Raw genomic sequence first — 13245 nt, forward strand, 5'->3', positions numbered from 1 at the left:
ATGTTTCGCTGATATATCTTTCTGCTTTATCTCAAACAAATCCTATCTGATAAACTTAGTTTTGAATATTCAAACACTTATCTTTTAATAAGTTTATCTCTTTCAAAACAAACTAACAAATTATCTTTCTATAATAATTCAAATATTTTCAAACAAACCCATTTAAATAATATCTATCTTATCTCTTGTTTGAAAATCATATCTTTTGCTTATAAATATTCTTACTTTATTCCTATTTCTAGGAATTTTCTAGATGAGACTGCAATTTTTTGAATATAGTTGAAGAGAATTTTCTCAAGAGATAATGCCGTAACTCGGTTAGAAAAGTTTGCGGGCACCATACCAACATACTAAACACTGTCAAACAGGAAATAGTAGCATTATAAAATTGGAAACAACCAAAGTCAAGAAGAGAAACCAGATTAATTTTGAAAAACACAAAGTACTTGTTCTGGCAACCACATTAACAAAGTCAAGGTTCAAACTCACGGTCCATTTAACCATCACACCAAGCACAACCTCTTAAAAGCCGCGCAGCACAAAAGGTGGCAATTTTTTCATCTGTAACACGCATGTGAGAAAAACTTGACACCAAAATAACTACTACATATATTGGCAGAACACATTTATCTGCAAGTAAAATTTCTTTCTTAGAATGACCACAATGGATGTATACATTACATAATAATGGATATTGCAGTACTTGATATTGCTATCCAGGAAAACTTGCGCAGCTGCAATTCAGATTCAGACATTGGGCGAAAAAAATGCCATTTAGTCTCTGTAAAACCACACACCAAGTGTTTTGTAGTTCCAGCAATCTCAAATTCTTTTGTAAAGCTTAAAGCAGCCAGGATATACTCTTTCTTGGAATTTCTAATGAATTCCCACTTTTCGTTAAAGCTGGCATAGAAAATCCAGTCATGCATATACCTTGTAAAAGTGTTACCAATTAGTATGATCCGTTCTAACATATCAATTCCCCAGTTCGCCTGTAGCAGATTCCCATATACAGATTTTCGTCACAATGTGGCATGAAAAACAAAGTCGGTTTAAGAGCTTGTCTTCAACATTGTTCGTCAACGTTCAACACACAACACCCAAGAGCTTCCAAGACCCTGGATTCTCTGACAGTTATGACTGGATCGAATACCTCTATGTTACTTATCCAACAAAACTTTCTCTTCATCAATATTGCAAGGCCAAGTTGCAGTCACGAGTTTACATTTGATCCAATGTTACCAAGGCCTTATATCACCATTTGCATGCTTGATTCGGTGCCTAAAACTTTGAGAATGCTGTCTGAAAGTTGCGGTCTCTCAATTTGGGTCAAGAATGATTGGAAAAACGGCGAATCTTCAAGGGTCTTCATACAAATTTGCACATTCTCCATTAATTTTGATTCCATTTTACAATGGAAAGGAGAACCTAGCATTGCTCTTGTTAACTGTATAGTTTCTGCCACAAATAATACAATAAAGTCCGGATGTGTCAAACTATTAGCTAATATAGTTAGGGGATTTGTATTCATTTTTTCAGCAAATATAAAAAAATCCTAAGAAAATTTAAAGATCCAGACATAAAATGCAAACTTTTGTTTTATTCTTTACGTCCAGGATTACTAAAGCACGTTACTAAGTAAAAAAAATAATGGAAAAAAATTATCTCGAGCATGTATACCATACTCTCCAACATAGTGGCTAAATCCTAGTATTATCTAGACTTGGGATATTTTATACTCCCTCCGTCCCTCCCAAATGTTTACATTTGGGTGGGGCGCGGAGTTTAAGAGAAATGATAAAATAGTGGAGGAATGTTAAAAAAATGAGTAAAGTAATGGGACCAATTAATATTATATGTATAAAGTGGGTATAGTTAAGAGAAGTAGTGGATGTAGTTATTTTAAAAATTATAAAAATCTTACCATTTTTGGAAAGTTTTGAAATGTAAACAATTGGAAGGGACATCCAAAAAAGGAAAGTGTAAACAAATGGGAGGGACAGAGGGAGCAACTTTTAAAGGATTTAAATATATTTCTTCCACTAAGGCTTCAGCCTAGAATAAAAAAGCAAAAAAGAAACTGTATCATGATAGCAAGAAATCCATTACAACTTCAGCCAATCAAAAATTCCCAGAGACAAGGGTTGCTGCATTTTCCAACTTCTTTTATAGAAAGGTCCCATAAACATGAACAGTCCAGATATGCACCAATGTTGTGTTTGGTTGGGGAGAATGGAATGGAAAGAAAAAATAAGTGAGAAATAATAGAAGTTGGAGGGATGATTTGAGAAAAAAAGAGTGAGTGCAAATTTGTTATGATAGAAATTATGAACAAAATAGGTAGGATAAGGAATGGAGCATTCCTTCTCAAAATGGGGTGTTTGAACTTTAGTTTAGGGTGTTAGGAAATGAATGGAGGAAAGAATGAAAAATGTGAACAATCATGCATATTATAGTTCAAATTTCATTCCATTCCCTCCCTTTTCATTCATCCCAACCAAACACAGCCAATTGTTTTAGTATTTTTAAGTAATCTTCTTGTGCAGTGACAACATATATTTTTAACTTTTTGGTTGGAGCTTAGTTTGCAAGTGTCTCATCACAATGTTGTGCTGGGTTGGGGTTAATGATTTTTGGGAGGGAATGGTATTACAATTTTAAGTGTAACTATACATAATTTTCACCCCTTCCTCCATCCGTACATAGCAATCTCAATTTGGGTTCAACTCACCAACTAGAAAAGGAATACTCTATTCTCCTTAATTTTTCCCCAAACCTCATCTTAATCAATTTGCAACCCCGCGTTTCTATTCACTCTTCCCTCCCATATGTTTTCTATTTTCTGAAATTTTGTTCACAATTTTCAATCTATTCCATCTCTATATCATTCTCTTCAACCAAACACAACGCAAAGGTGTATAAGGCAAAAACACGAATTTTAGACTGGTAATATTTTGTGACTATTTTTGGAACAACCCTCCTAGCGTCGGAATGAACCAAATGTCTTTTGTTATTTGCAAAAGTTGCATTTAGTGATTTATGTCGATCCAGGAATTGATAGTCCCAAAAGGTGTTACCTGTATTTTCTAAATACCCAACAGGCTTGAATTTGTTGACCTAATAATTCTAAAAAGGTCAGTCTGGAATTGAAACTTTTATATCTATTAATTTTCAAGGGTCTACCAGCAATCGAGCCTAGGCTAGTCCCTCGGTTCCGCCACCTGCGATCAATATATAAGTAATTATATATATAAGTAATTATAGTAAGAGTTTAAATCCAACAGAAACAAGCCTTAAAGAAATAAAACATATACTTGCACTAATTTAGGACATATATTCAATTCATCATACAATACTAAACAAAAAGAAGATGGGTTGCTTACTAGGAAATCGTGGCCCTGATGAAGCCAAATCCAAATGACAAGCGAAGAAGAGGATTAGACTGACATTGTAATTACTAAAAAAAGTTACCTTTTACAAAATGTACACTGCTTTTGGCTCAATTATAAAGTATATCTATCTAAGAAGATCTTCAAAAATCTTCGGAAATTTATAGTTTTATAAAATAAAAGTTATTAATCTTTAAAAGAATGGATTTAATACCAAATATGTTTATTTTAAAATAACTGCTTTTCAAAATCAAGGCCCATTTTTCCGATCTAATATGCGGTCTCATTATGTGCATCTACTCTATATATTACTAACTATATACCCGTGTGCGCTTTGTCTAGTTTAATGGAGGCCAGGAGCAGTGATGTTGAGGAATGGCATCTGCAAGCATTATAAAGAAATTTTGTGAGCATAATAGTACGAATCTGTGAACAGTACATTGAGTTATTGCTTAAATTTTTTGTTACAGAACTAACACGCATACATTTACATTGGAAAGACTTGTGTATCATGTACTGAAAAAAGTTTAAAAATAAAAAAAAAGTTACACATCCACGCTGCACACACATGCTTATCAATCAGACACTTGCACAGGAAATTTGTCTCTGGGGGTAGGTCACTGCGATTTGCGTATGCAGGCTGAGAGATTGTTGGCACTTGCATATCAGGTTTTAATGAAAACTCGGCTGCCACGACTCTCTCATATGCGTATCAGGTCAGCAATTACTGTCAATATCCCGAAACTGAGTATTTAGGGCTGTTTTTTATTTTAAGGTACAAAGAATCATTAATTCACTCGCCCATTAATCTTTAACATCCCTTTTTTTGACAGGTAATCAATCTTTAACATCCTAACTATTGAAATAAAATATTACAATTTTACTTAATTGCTACAAGTTTTTGTAAAAAAAATTGATTTCTATATATTTCCACAAAATTTAAAATTTTAAAATTTTTAATACACTCTAAAAATTTATTATGTTTTTTTAAATAAAAATTATTGCTTCAGGACCAAAATTTTACTCTAAATTGTTGCAATTGTAATTTAGAAATCAGAATTCAGCTTAAAAAATTTGCCAAATATTACTATAAAAAGCTCAAAAGGAATCATTTTTAATTCAACCCACTCCAAACTCGTCAGCATACTGTGGAATTAATGATAATACTAAAAATATGCTTGTATCTAAAAGCTAATAACAAATAGTATCGTCTAATTTAGAATATCAGCTCTAGAGTTGCATGTAGCATATTTCCATATAATTCAGCTTCAAAATGTGGCATGAAAAGAAGAATTAGTCTCAGAGCTTGTGTTGATCCAAACTCGTTAACTAAAAACCCGAAACAATAAAGAGCTCCGAAAATCGTTTATTAATTGGATTTAATACCTCTATTTAAAGATGAACAAATAGCCTGGCCCTGAAAAGCCTGTCCAATCCAGCCTAGCTCGAATCCATATGCCTGGATAAAGTTCTGCATTTTAAAAACGTCAAGCTCGTGCATTAAAAATGCCAAAAAAAATCCCAGATATCACCTTGAAAAGGTAAATGTATCTACACGTTTATCAAATTAATCTAGTTTACATACATATATTCGCAAATTTACGGCTAAAAACAAGTTCTACTAATATTGGTAAAAAATGAATGATTATATGAAAAAAAAATATACAAGCAATAGTTAATTTACAAAAAAAATTGACATAATATGAATGCCAACTATTACCATTGGAAGCTCAAAAAGAATCATTTTAAATTCAACCCATTCCAAACTCTTCAGCAAACTGTGGAATTAATGATAATACTAAAAGTATGCTTATATCTGAAAAGCTAATAACAAATAGTATCGTCTAATTTAGCATATCAGCTCTACAGTTGCTTGCAGCATATTGCCATATAATTCAGATTCAAAAATGTGGCATGAAAAGAAAAAATGGTTTTAGAGCTTGTGTTGATCCAAACTCGTTAACTAATAACCCAAAACAATAAAGAGCTCCGAAAATCGTTGATTAATTGGATTTAATACCTCTATTTAAAGATGCACAAATATATTGGCCCCCAAAAGCCTGTCCAATCCAGCCCAGCTCGAATCCATAAGCCTGGATAAAGCTCTGGATTTAAAAAACGTCAAGCTCGTACATTAAAAATGCCAAGAAAAACCCCATATATCACCTTGAATAGGTAAATGCATCAACACGTGTAACAAATTAATCTAGTTTACACACATATATTTGCAAATTTACGACTAAAAACAAGTTCTTATATTGGAAAAAAATGAATGATTATATGAAAAAAGATACGAGCAATAGTTTATATACGAAAAAATTGACATAATATGAATGGACAAAAGCCAATATTTTTATTGATAGTATTGTACCCGCAGTCAACTAAACCATATAACTTTTAATATATAATTTGAAATAATCGACCAGGTTAATATTTTTTGAGCCTGCCATGATTAAAAAAATTAAAGACGGGGTCAATTTTTTGATTATGATATAGTTGGATTTTTAGCATTAATTACACTTTGAAAATGAAAGAAAGGAAAACATTTTAATACAAAAGTTATTCTATAAAAAAGCAAATATTTAAGATAAGAGTGAGAACAAAATATATTCACCATATTACTGTGGTGTTGATTGCTTCCAATAGTACCACAAAATGCATTAAACATTAACTTCTTTTACCCCTCCCAAACTTAAATTTTAGACTACAACTCGAAATAATTTGACACTTCAAACAATACCATTTAAAAAGACAAGCATAAAATGAAGAAAAGTGGCTGACTTATCAAAGTAATTTAAAAAATTTTGACTATCATGGATTTACTTTCAAAAAATATTTCCCTTTTAGAAAAATATGAACATACTTTATATTAAATATACTAGTTATTACCAAGTAAAGAAAGTGTCAAGGATCTATAAATTGCAAGTGATACTTTTCAAAGTGTAATATTGTAGGTGATCTGACACTTGTAGGCACACGAAATGTACGGTACTTAATTATCAATGATTGATATTATTCTTAGTCATAAGTCATAACCAAAGTATGGCATTACAGTGATGCATCGTAGTAGGCATGAAAAAGGCGTTTCTAATTTTCATATAGATATATGTTTGTTTCATGACGAGTTTAGCTAAAAAGATTTAGCCATTAATGAAAAAAGTCAAATGTAAGATAATAACATTAAGAATATCCTTTGTAATAAAATGGAATGAAGTGTAAAAAAAAGGACAAGAAAGTAGGCGATGATAAGTTGAGAAAGCGGAAAATAGATAGATCAACAAACAACTTGGTGATTTCATTTGCATCGCACCTCAATTATAATCCTAAGTGATTCCAGTAGACAAAGGAGAAAATGAAAGCAAAGATCAATGTAAAGAGCTTTGGTAATTTAATCAAAACTCAACCTCAACCTCGGCATAAAATCTCTATCCCGATACGATTCCAACCGTAGATAAAAAAATGGCTCTGTTGGAATATGCCTTGGATCGGTTTATACCCCAAATGTCGGGACTTCGGGGGTCTCACTGCCCGGTCAGTGAGTCGGGGTCCAGGGGTGAAGCACCCCGAACGTGCTTCCCGAGTCAAGGTGGAGATTTGTTACAATATGTCTTGAATCGGTTTATGCCCCAAATGCTGGAATGGAATTTCGGGGGTCTGGCTGCCCGGTCAGCGAGTTGGGATACATGGTGTTTAGGGGTTCGAGAATGCAACGTGGTCCCCGATGAGGTCGGGGCAACGTCCCCGATTGGAGCCCCCAACCTTAAGGGATTTGTTTGGATTGGGGGTTGGGGAGGAATAGATTGGGTTGGTAGAAGTTTAAATATCCTAACCCTTGTATGGGAAAGTTTTTGAAACGGAGGGGTGGGTTGCTAAGGGTTGAGCGAGGTGTTGCAGAGGGTTTCCTTCTAATAGAAAAAAGAGAGAGTTTCAACACCTCAAATTGGGGTGTTGGAATTTGGAAATGTCACGCTTATCTGTTGTACTTGTATTTGTAGCTCTGAGCCTCTGACTACTACTACTACTGACCAGCAACGCTGTTTCCCATTATCATTTATTTTTACTACCCTCCATGCAACGCTGTTTCTCATTATCATTTATTTTTATATTTTTATAAAAGTCAGTTGTTTACTGTAGAAGTGTACCACTACGTACCTGTACTTGTAATTTACTTTAATTACTATTAGTATAATTTAGTTTATTATTAGTATAATTTAGTATATTACTCTCACGCTGTTTTTTTAATGACGTTTGATTTTTATACCCACACTGCATAGTTAAAATAATAATTTTTTTAATTTTTTTCTTTTTGTGAATAAAAATATATAACTAAAAATTTAATTTACAAAACGAAAATTTTAAAAAATATTATTTTATCCATACAGTCAAAGGACTTAGAATTGTGTACAAGAAAGTCAAACGATATATAAAAAAACTGAGGGAGAACATAAGTAATGTTATTAATCGGGTTTAGAAGTCTGAAAATAATTCTTCTTTTTTGAATAAAATATCAATACCTGAAAATGAGGAACAAACATGAATATAAAATGAAGAAGTAATTCAATTATTCGTTAATAGTTTTTTCAGATTTCCAAATTTAAATTTTATTAAAAAATCTTTAAAAATTTGAGTTCTAAGTTTTTAAAGGTAAAAGATTTAAATTATTATTTTAAAATAAATATATTTCTTTTTTTATTTTGCTTAAGCACACGTGTATCCCATCATCCAACACCAAACATTTCATCTAAATCTAAATGATAGGAGGGTTGAACCCTTCCCTTTCCAGTCCCTGCATCCAAATAAGATAGAGGTTCAACCTGATACAAGCCACCCCATCCCAACCTAGCATAACCTATCTAAACCCAACCTCTCATTTTTCAACCTCCCATCCAAATAGGGCCTATCGGTATCTTATGTTTGATGCTAGGTTTATCTGTTATAGGTCTATTTTTCTGGGCTTTTTTGTAACCGTTTAGAAAATATTATATAAACTCTCTAGGCGATAACCTAAACGCAACTTCCTAAATGGACACTATTCGTTTATAATCGAACATTCTGCATCACGGGTCTCTTAAAACAAAGGAGTACCAGTTAATGAAATACACATTTATATCACAAAACCCCAATATATAAAATTAACACTAAAGCAGCAAGAATTAAATTGATACGAGTAAGAAAAGTACCATTTGTATGATCCACTTATTGTTGTGTAGCTCAATTTATGGTCCATGATATAGTGTGTGCTCTGGGTTTCATGAATATTGCTTGATTACAATTTTCATCAACACTAGTTTAGAGGATTTTGTGAAACATAAAGTTAAACCTCCATGAACTAACCGATAATCGGGTAATGGGCCAATTTAGCACAATTTCGCAATAGATGCCCAAAATAGCACCCGATTGAAAGCAGTCCTTTCAATGGCACATGGGTAACGTATGTGTGGCTGGCGTTAAGGATGTAACGCATGCAGTCAATCCGTTTCTAAAGCAACTCACTATTAGCGTTTTTTTTTTGTTTGTTTTTTACTTTATAAGTATTTTCAAGATTTCAGACAGTCTTTTTGCGTTATTGAATTAACGCATATAGTGATTGCGTCTTGCTTCTTTGCCTTTCTCTATCTGTGTCCTCAGAGAATTACCGTCATCAAATTTATCCATATATACACATTTGTTAATAGATCTATGTGTATGTTTGTATATATATAATGAACTTATGATGTTAAGAATACAACAGCAAAGGTAACTTTTGATGAAAGATAATCGTCGCGGGGATCGTTTTTTATATCTGATAACCCTAAAGAGGGAAGACACACAGATATATAATAAACAATTACCAGATTCGCGGGGATCGTTTTTTATATCTGATAACCCTAAAGAGGGAAGGCACACAGATATATAATAAACAATTATATTCATGATTAAATCCAAAAATCAACATATTTCATTTAAATGTCTACAACCTCATAACAATACTAATATTGTGATCTGTTCCATAAACATTCTACTATTATCATAATTTAGCAATCATAAATTCAGAATAATACCTTATAAGTATCCTAGATCACCTATGGCTGTCAACCTGTCTTGGCTCTCCTTCCCTTCTCGCTTCCTTGCTTCGGGATATAGCCTGACCTTGGGATCGTCTGGGATATCCTCTAAAATACTTAATAAAATATTATATCTGTCTTAACAATTACTAAACATAGACATAGTATAATATTTACTTCGATCTCACAATATTTTCTTGTATAGAGATTGTAGAGTAAAGGGTTTAGCTACTCATAGAAAATTTATAAACAGCCATTTCTATTAATGAAAACTTTCGATATCCCTTCTTGATTTACAAGATGGCTTTTATAGAGTTTTCCAATCTCTGTTGATTCTACTAATTTCTATTTCTAAGATTCCCTTTTAATTTCCTCCGTTCTTTTTCTTTCCTCTTTTTCAAAAGCTGAATCCACTTTCTGTAATTTGTCTGCCATTCCACCTTCTTTTTGACTTTAGAGATAAAATTTCTGGTAAATGTCCTTGTCTTTTCTGCTGCTGTCTTTTTCTTCTAGTAACCTTTCTTCTTTGTTGCTGCTGTCTTTTTCTTTTTCCTGAAAATTATTGATTTTTTACAGTCACCAATATAATTTGGGCCGTAGTGTCATTTGTAATATGTTTTCAGTCACCAATTCTTATTGGGCCGAAATATCATTTGTAATATGCTTTCAGTCACCAATTCTCATTGGGCCGAAATATCATTTGAAATATGCTTTCAGTCACCAATTCTCATTGGGCCGAAATATCATTTGTAATATGCTTTCAGTCACCAATTCTCATTGGGCCGAAATATCATTTGTAATATCCATAGGTCACCAATTCTCATTGGGCCTATCAATTCATCGTTATTATTACATTGTTAGGTCACCAAATTCTATTGGGCCTAACTTTCATCAAATAGTATTACATTGTATTATATGGTTAGGTCACCCTTTCAGGGCCTAACAAATATCTATGCAAAGGGATCAGAACATCCTTCTTCTTTTGTTGCTATATTCTTTAGAGTTGCCACTGGTCTCCGTCTTTGGCCTAATAATAAATTCTGATAAATTTCCTTTGTCTTCTGAGCATGATTGTGCTTTAAATCTGATAATCTTGCATGCATTTCGTTCAAAGCTGTAGTATCCCTGCTAATTATATCATTATTATAATAAATAGTTAGTATTTCTTCTGCTAATCCACCTTTACTTGTGCCAATGACACATGCCTTTCCTCCTCGTATCATATCTTCAAGTTTAGACTTCAATGTTGCTATGCCGATTGCTCTCTTGTTACACAACCAGTCGCCAAATTGCTCTATTGTACATGCCATGTCCGTCTTTAGGCTAGTATTTTCACCTTCTATAGTAGTATTCCTGCCATACTTAAATATTTGACAGAGTAATATGGGTTTTCCTGTTAAGTCAGTACAGGCATCAAAAACCTGTATACCATAAATTCCTCCTGGTCCGTATGAATTCATGTAAGATTGAAGGCTTTGTGTTATAGTTGATGGTAGTTGTGCTATACTTGATAAGGTTTCATTTACCATTATTTTGTCAATAAATCCTAAGAGTAATAGATTTTTTACTACAGTTGAATCTGCGTTTTCCCTACAGATATACCTTGGGTATTTTCCAAATTTCCCATTTCTCAGGATTGTAGTATTGGTTTTATAATCATAGTACTTTTGTATCTTTTCAAAGGACTCGGTATATTCTTTGGTAAAGGTTACACGATCTTTTAGGGTAATGGCGTTGATAGTATTATCTGGTATGGTTATTGTTTTGATAGTAGGAGTATTGGCTAATCTTGATACAAAGGTTTCTGGGGTTTTTTGAAGGTTGTTTAATATTCTGAGTTTTCCTTCTAAAGTAGTAGTAAGTTGGCTGATTTCTTCGTTAATAAAGTTTATCTGGTCATTCTTTTCCTTTATCTTCTGAATTACTTCTCCCACCTGTATCATAATACTGCTAATACTTTCCATTTTCCCTGCTAAGATAGTCTGCAAGAATATTTTTAGTACCTGATATATTTTTAATAATAAAATCATAACAACTAAAAAATGCTTGCCAATTTCTTCTTTTATTTAATTCTGGTAAAGGGTCAATTTTATTGAATATAAATGATCTTACTTGAGTATTATCTGTTCTTACAACAAATTTTGCAGGTAGTAAATGATAATGAAATCTTTTAATTCTTAATTTTACAGCTAATAGTTCCTTTTCATTAATATGATAATTCTTTTCATTGGGTTTCCACGTTCCAGCTGCATATCCACATATTAAAGGGTTTTCTTTATCAATATCATCTTTTTCAAAAGCTACTAATACTGCTCCCCATCCTATATCACTAGCATCTGTAAATAGTTCTAACTGATCACTATCTTTGGGTAATCGTAGTTTAGGTAAATTTTCTACCTTTGTTTTTAATGCTCTTATTGCATTTGTATGATCTTCCTTCCACTCAAAAGTTTTATTTTTCTTTATTAAATCTTGTAGTGGTTTTCTTAATTTTGGTAAATCTTTTATATAATCTGAAGCGTAATTTATTATTCCTAAGAATTGTTGTACTTCTTTTTTATTTTCTAAAATTTCTTTAAAATTCTTTATTTTTGTTGATATATGTTCTTGTAATTGAATTCCTTCAGAGTCTATAATATATCCTAAATATTCTATTTTGTGTTTAAATATTTCTGATTTCTTTTCTGATAATAATATTCCATGTTTTCTAATAGTCTGAATAAATATATCTAGATGTTTTGAATGATCTGTTAAATTATCACTAAATATTAATATATCATCTATATATACTAGAATAAAATCATTCATTTCTCTAAATATTTTATCCATTCTTCTTTGGAATATTTGTGGAGCTGTTCTTAATCCAAATGGTAGTACTATCCATTCATAATGTCCTTGTGGAACGCTAAATGCTGTTAAACATCTAGATTCCTTAGTTAATTTTATTTGTCAGTATCCACTTTTACAATCAAATTTACTAAACCATTTTTTATTACTCGTTTGGTTGATTAAATTTCTTTTATATGGTAAAAAATATCCATCAAATATAGTCTTTTTATTTAGTTCTCGATAATCTATTACCATTCTAGCTTTTCCTCTTTTTACTTCATTATGATTTCTTACTAAAAACGCTGGGCTACTATGCGGACTTTTACTTTCTTGTATTAGTCCTAAGTTTAATAATTCTTTTATTTGAAATCCTAACTCCTTTTGATCTGTTGGGCTATATCTTATTGGTCTGTTTCTAATTATATCATTAGGGTTTATTAGTTTTATTTCAGCATATATTTTTTCATTTTCCCATAACTTCATTGGATGTTCTCCAAAATTTATTTCTAAGGCCTTTAAATATTTTTGTTTTAATAGTTCTAAATTCATTTTTCTTTCTGTTTTAATATTACTTATTTATATTGATTTTACAGGTATTATTCTTTTTAATACTATCCATTTTTCGCAAGGTGTTAGCAAACTTATCCTATCTTGTTTTATTATTTGAGTTTTAAAAGAATCTAAAAAGTTATTTCCTAGTAACATTTGTTGTTTCATATTATTTTCTTGGTATATTATAGGTAACCTAAACCTTATTTTTCCTAATATAAATCTTACATTTTCTGCTATTATATCTATTTCTTTTTTATGGTTATTGAATCCTGTTACTATTATTCTATTTTTTGTACGTTTCCATTTGTGTTGAGTAAATACTTCTTCTTTAGCTAAACAAATATCTGCTCCGCTATCTATAAATATCTTTTGTTTTATATATTTCGTAGGTTTATATTCTACATGTGCTTCAATATATATAGCTACCATTT

The 13245-nt window shown here is 31.8% G+C and overlaps 1 long non-coding RNA gene across 9 annotated transcripts; it reads right to left on the bottom strand.

The window, feature by feature from the left end:
- Nucleotides 1-404: 404 nt before the first annotated feature.
- Nucleotides 405-8786, bottom strand: LOC141699845 (uncharacterized). Of its 9 annotated transcripts, XR_012566132.1 has the most exons (5): nt 8570-8786; nt 5410-5494; nt 4776-4860; nt 3384-3771; nt 405-3221 (listed from the first exon to the last, which is right to left on the bottom strand). It is a non-coding gene; the product is annotated as an uncharacterized LOC141699845 (long non-coding RNA). The 9 variants fall into 9 exon arrangements; XR_012566131.1 differs by having other exon boundaries at nt 405-3771; nt 5410-5482; XR_012566125.1 differs by having other exon boundaries at nt 405-3771.
- Nucleotides 8787-13245: the final 4459 nt, after the last annotated feature.

The sequence above is a fragment of the Apium graveolens genome, unplaced genomic scaffold, assembly GCF_009905375.1.
Source record: "Apium graveolens cultivar Ventura unplaced genomic scaffold, ASM990537v1 ctg1405, whole genome shotgun sequence".
Lineage (NCBI taxonomy): Eukaryota > Viridiplantae > Streptophyta > Magnoliopsida > Apiales > Apiaceae > Apium > Apium graveolens.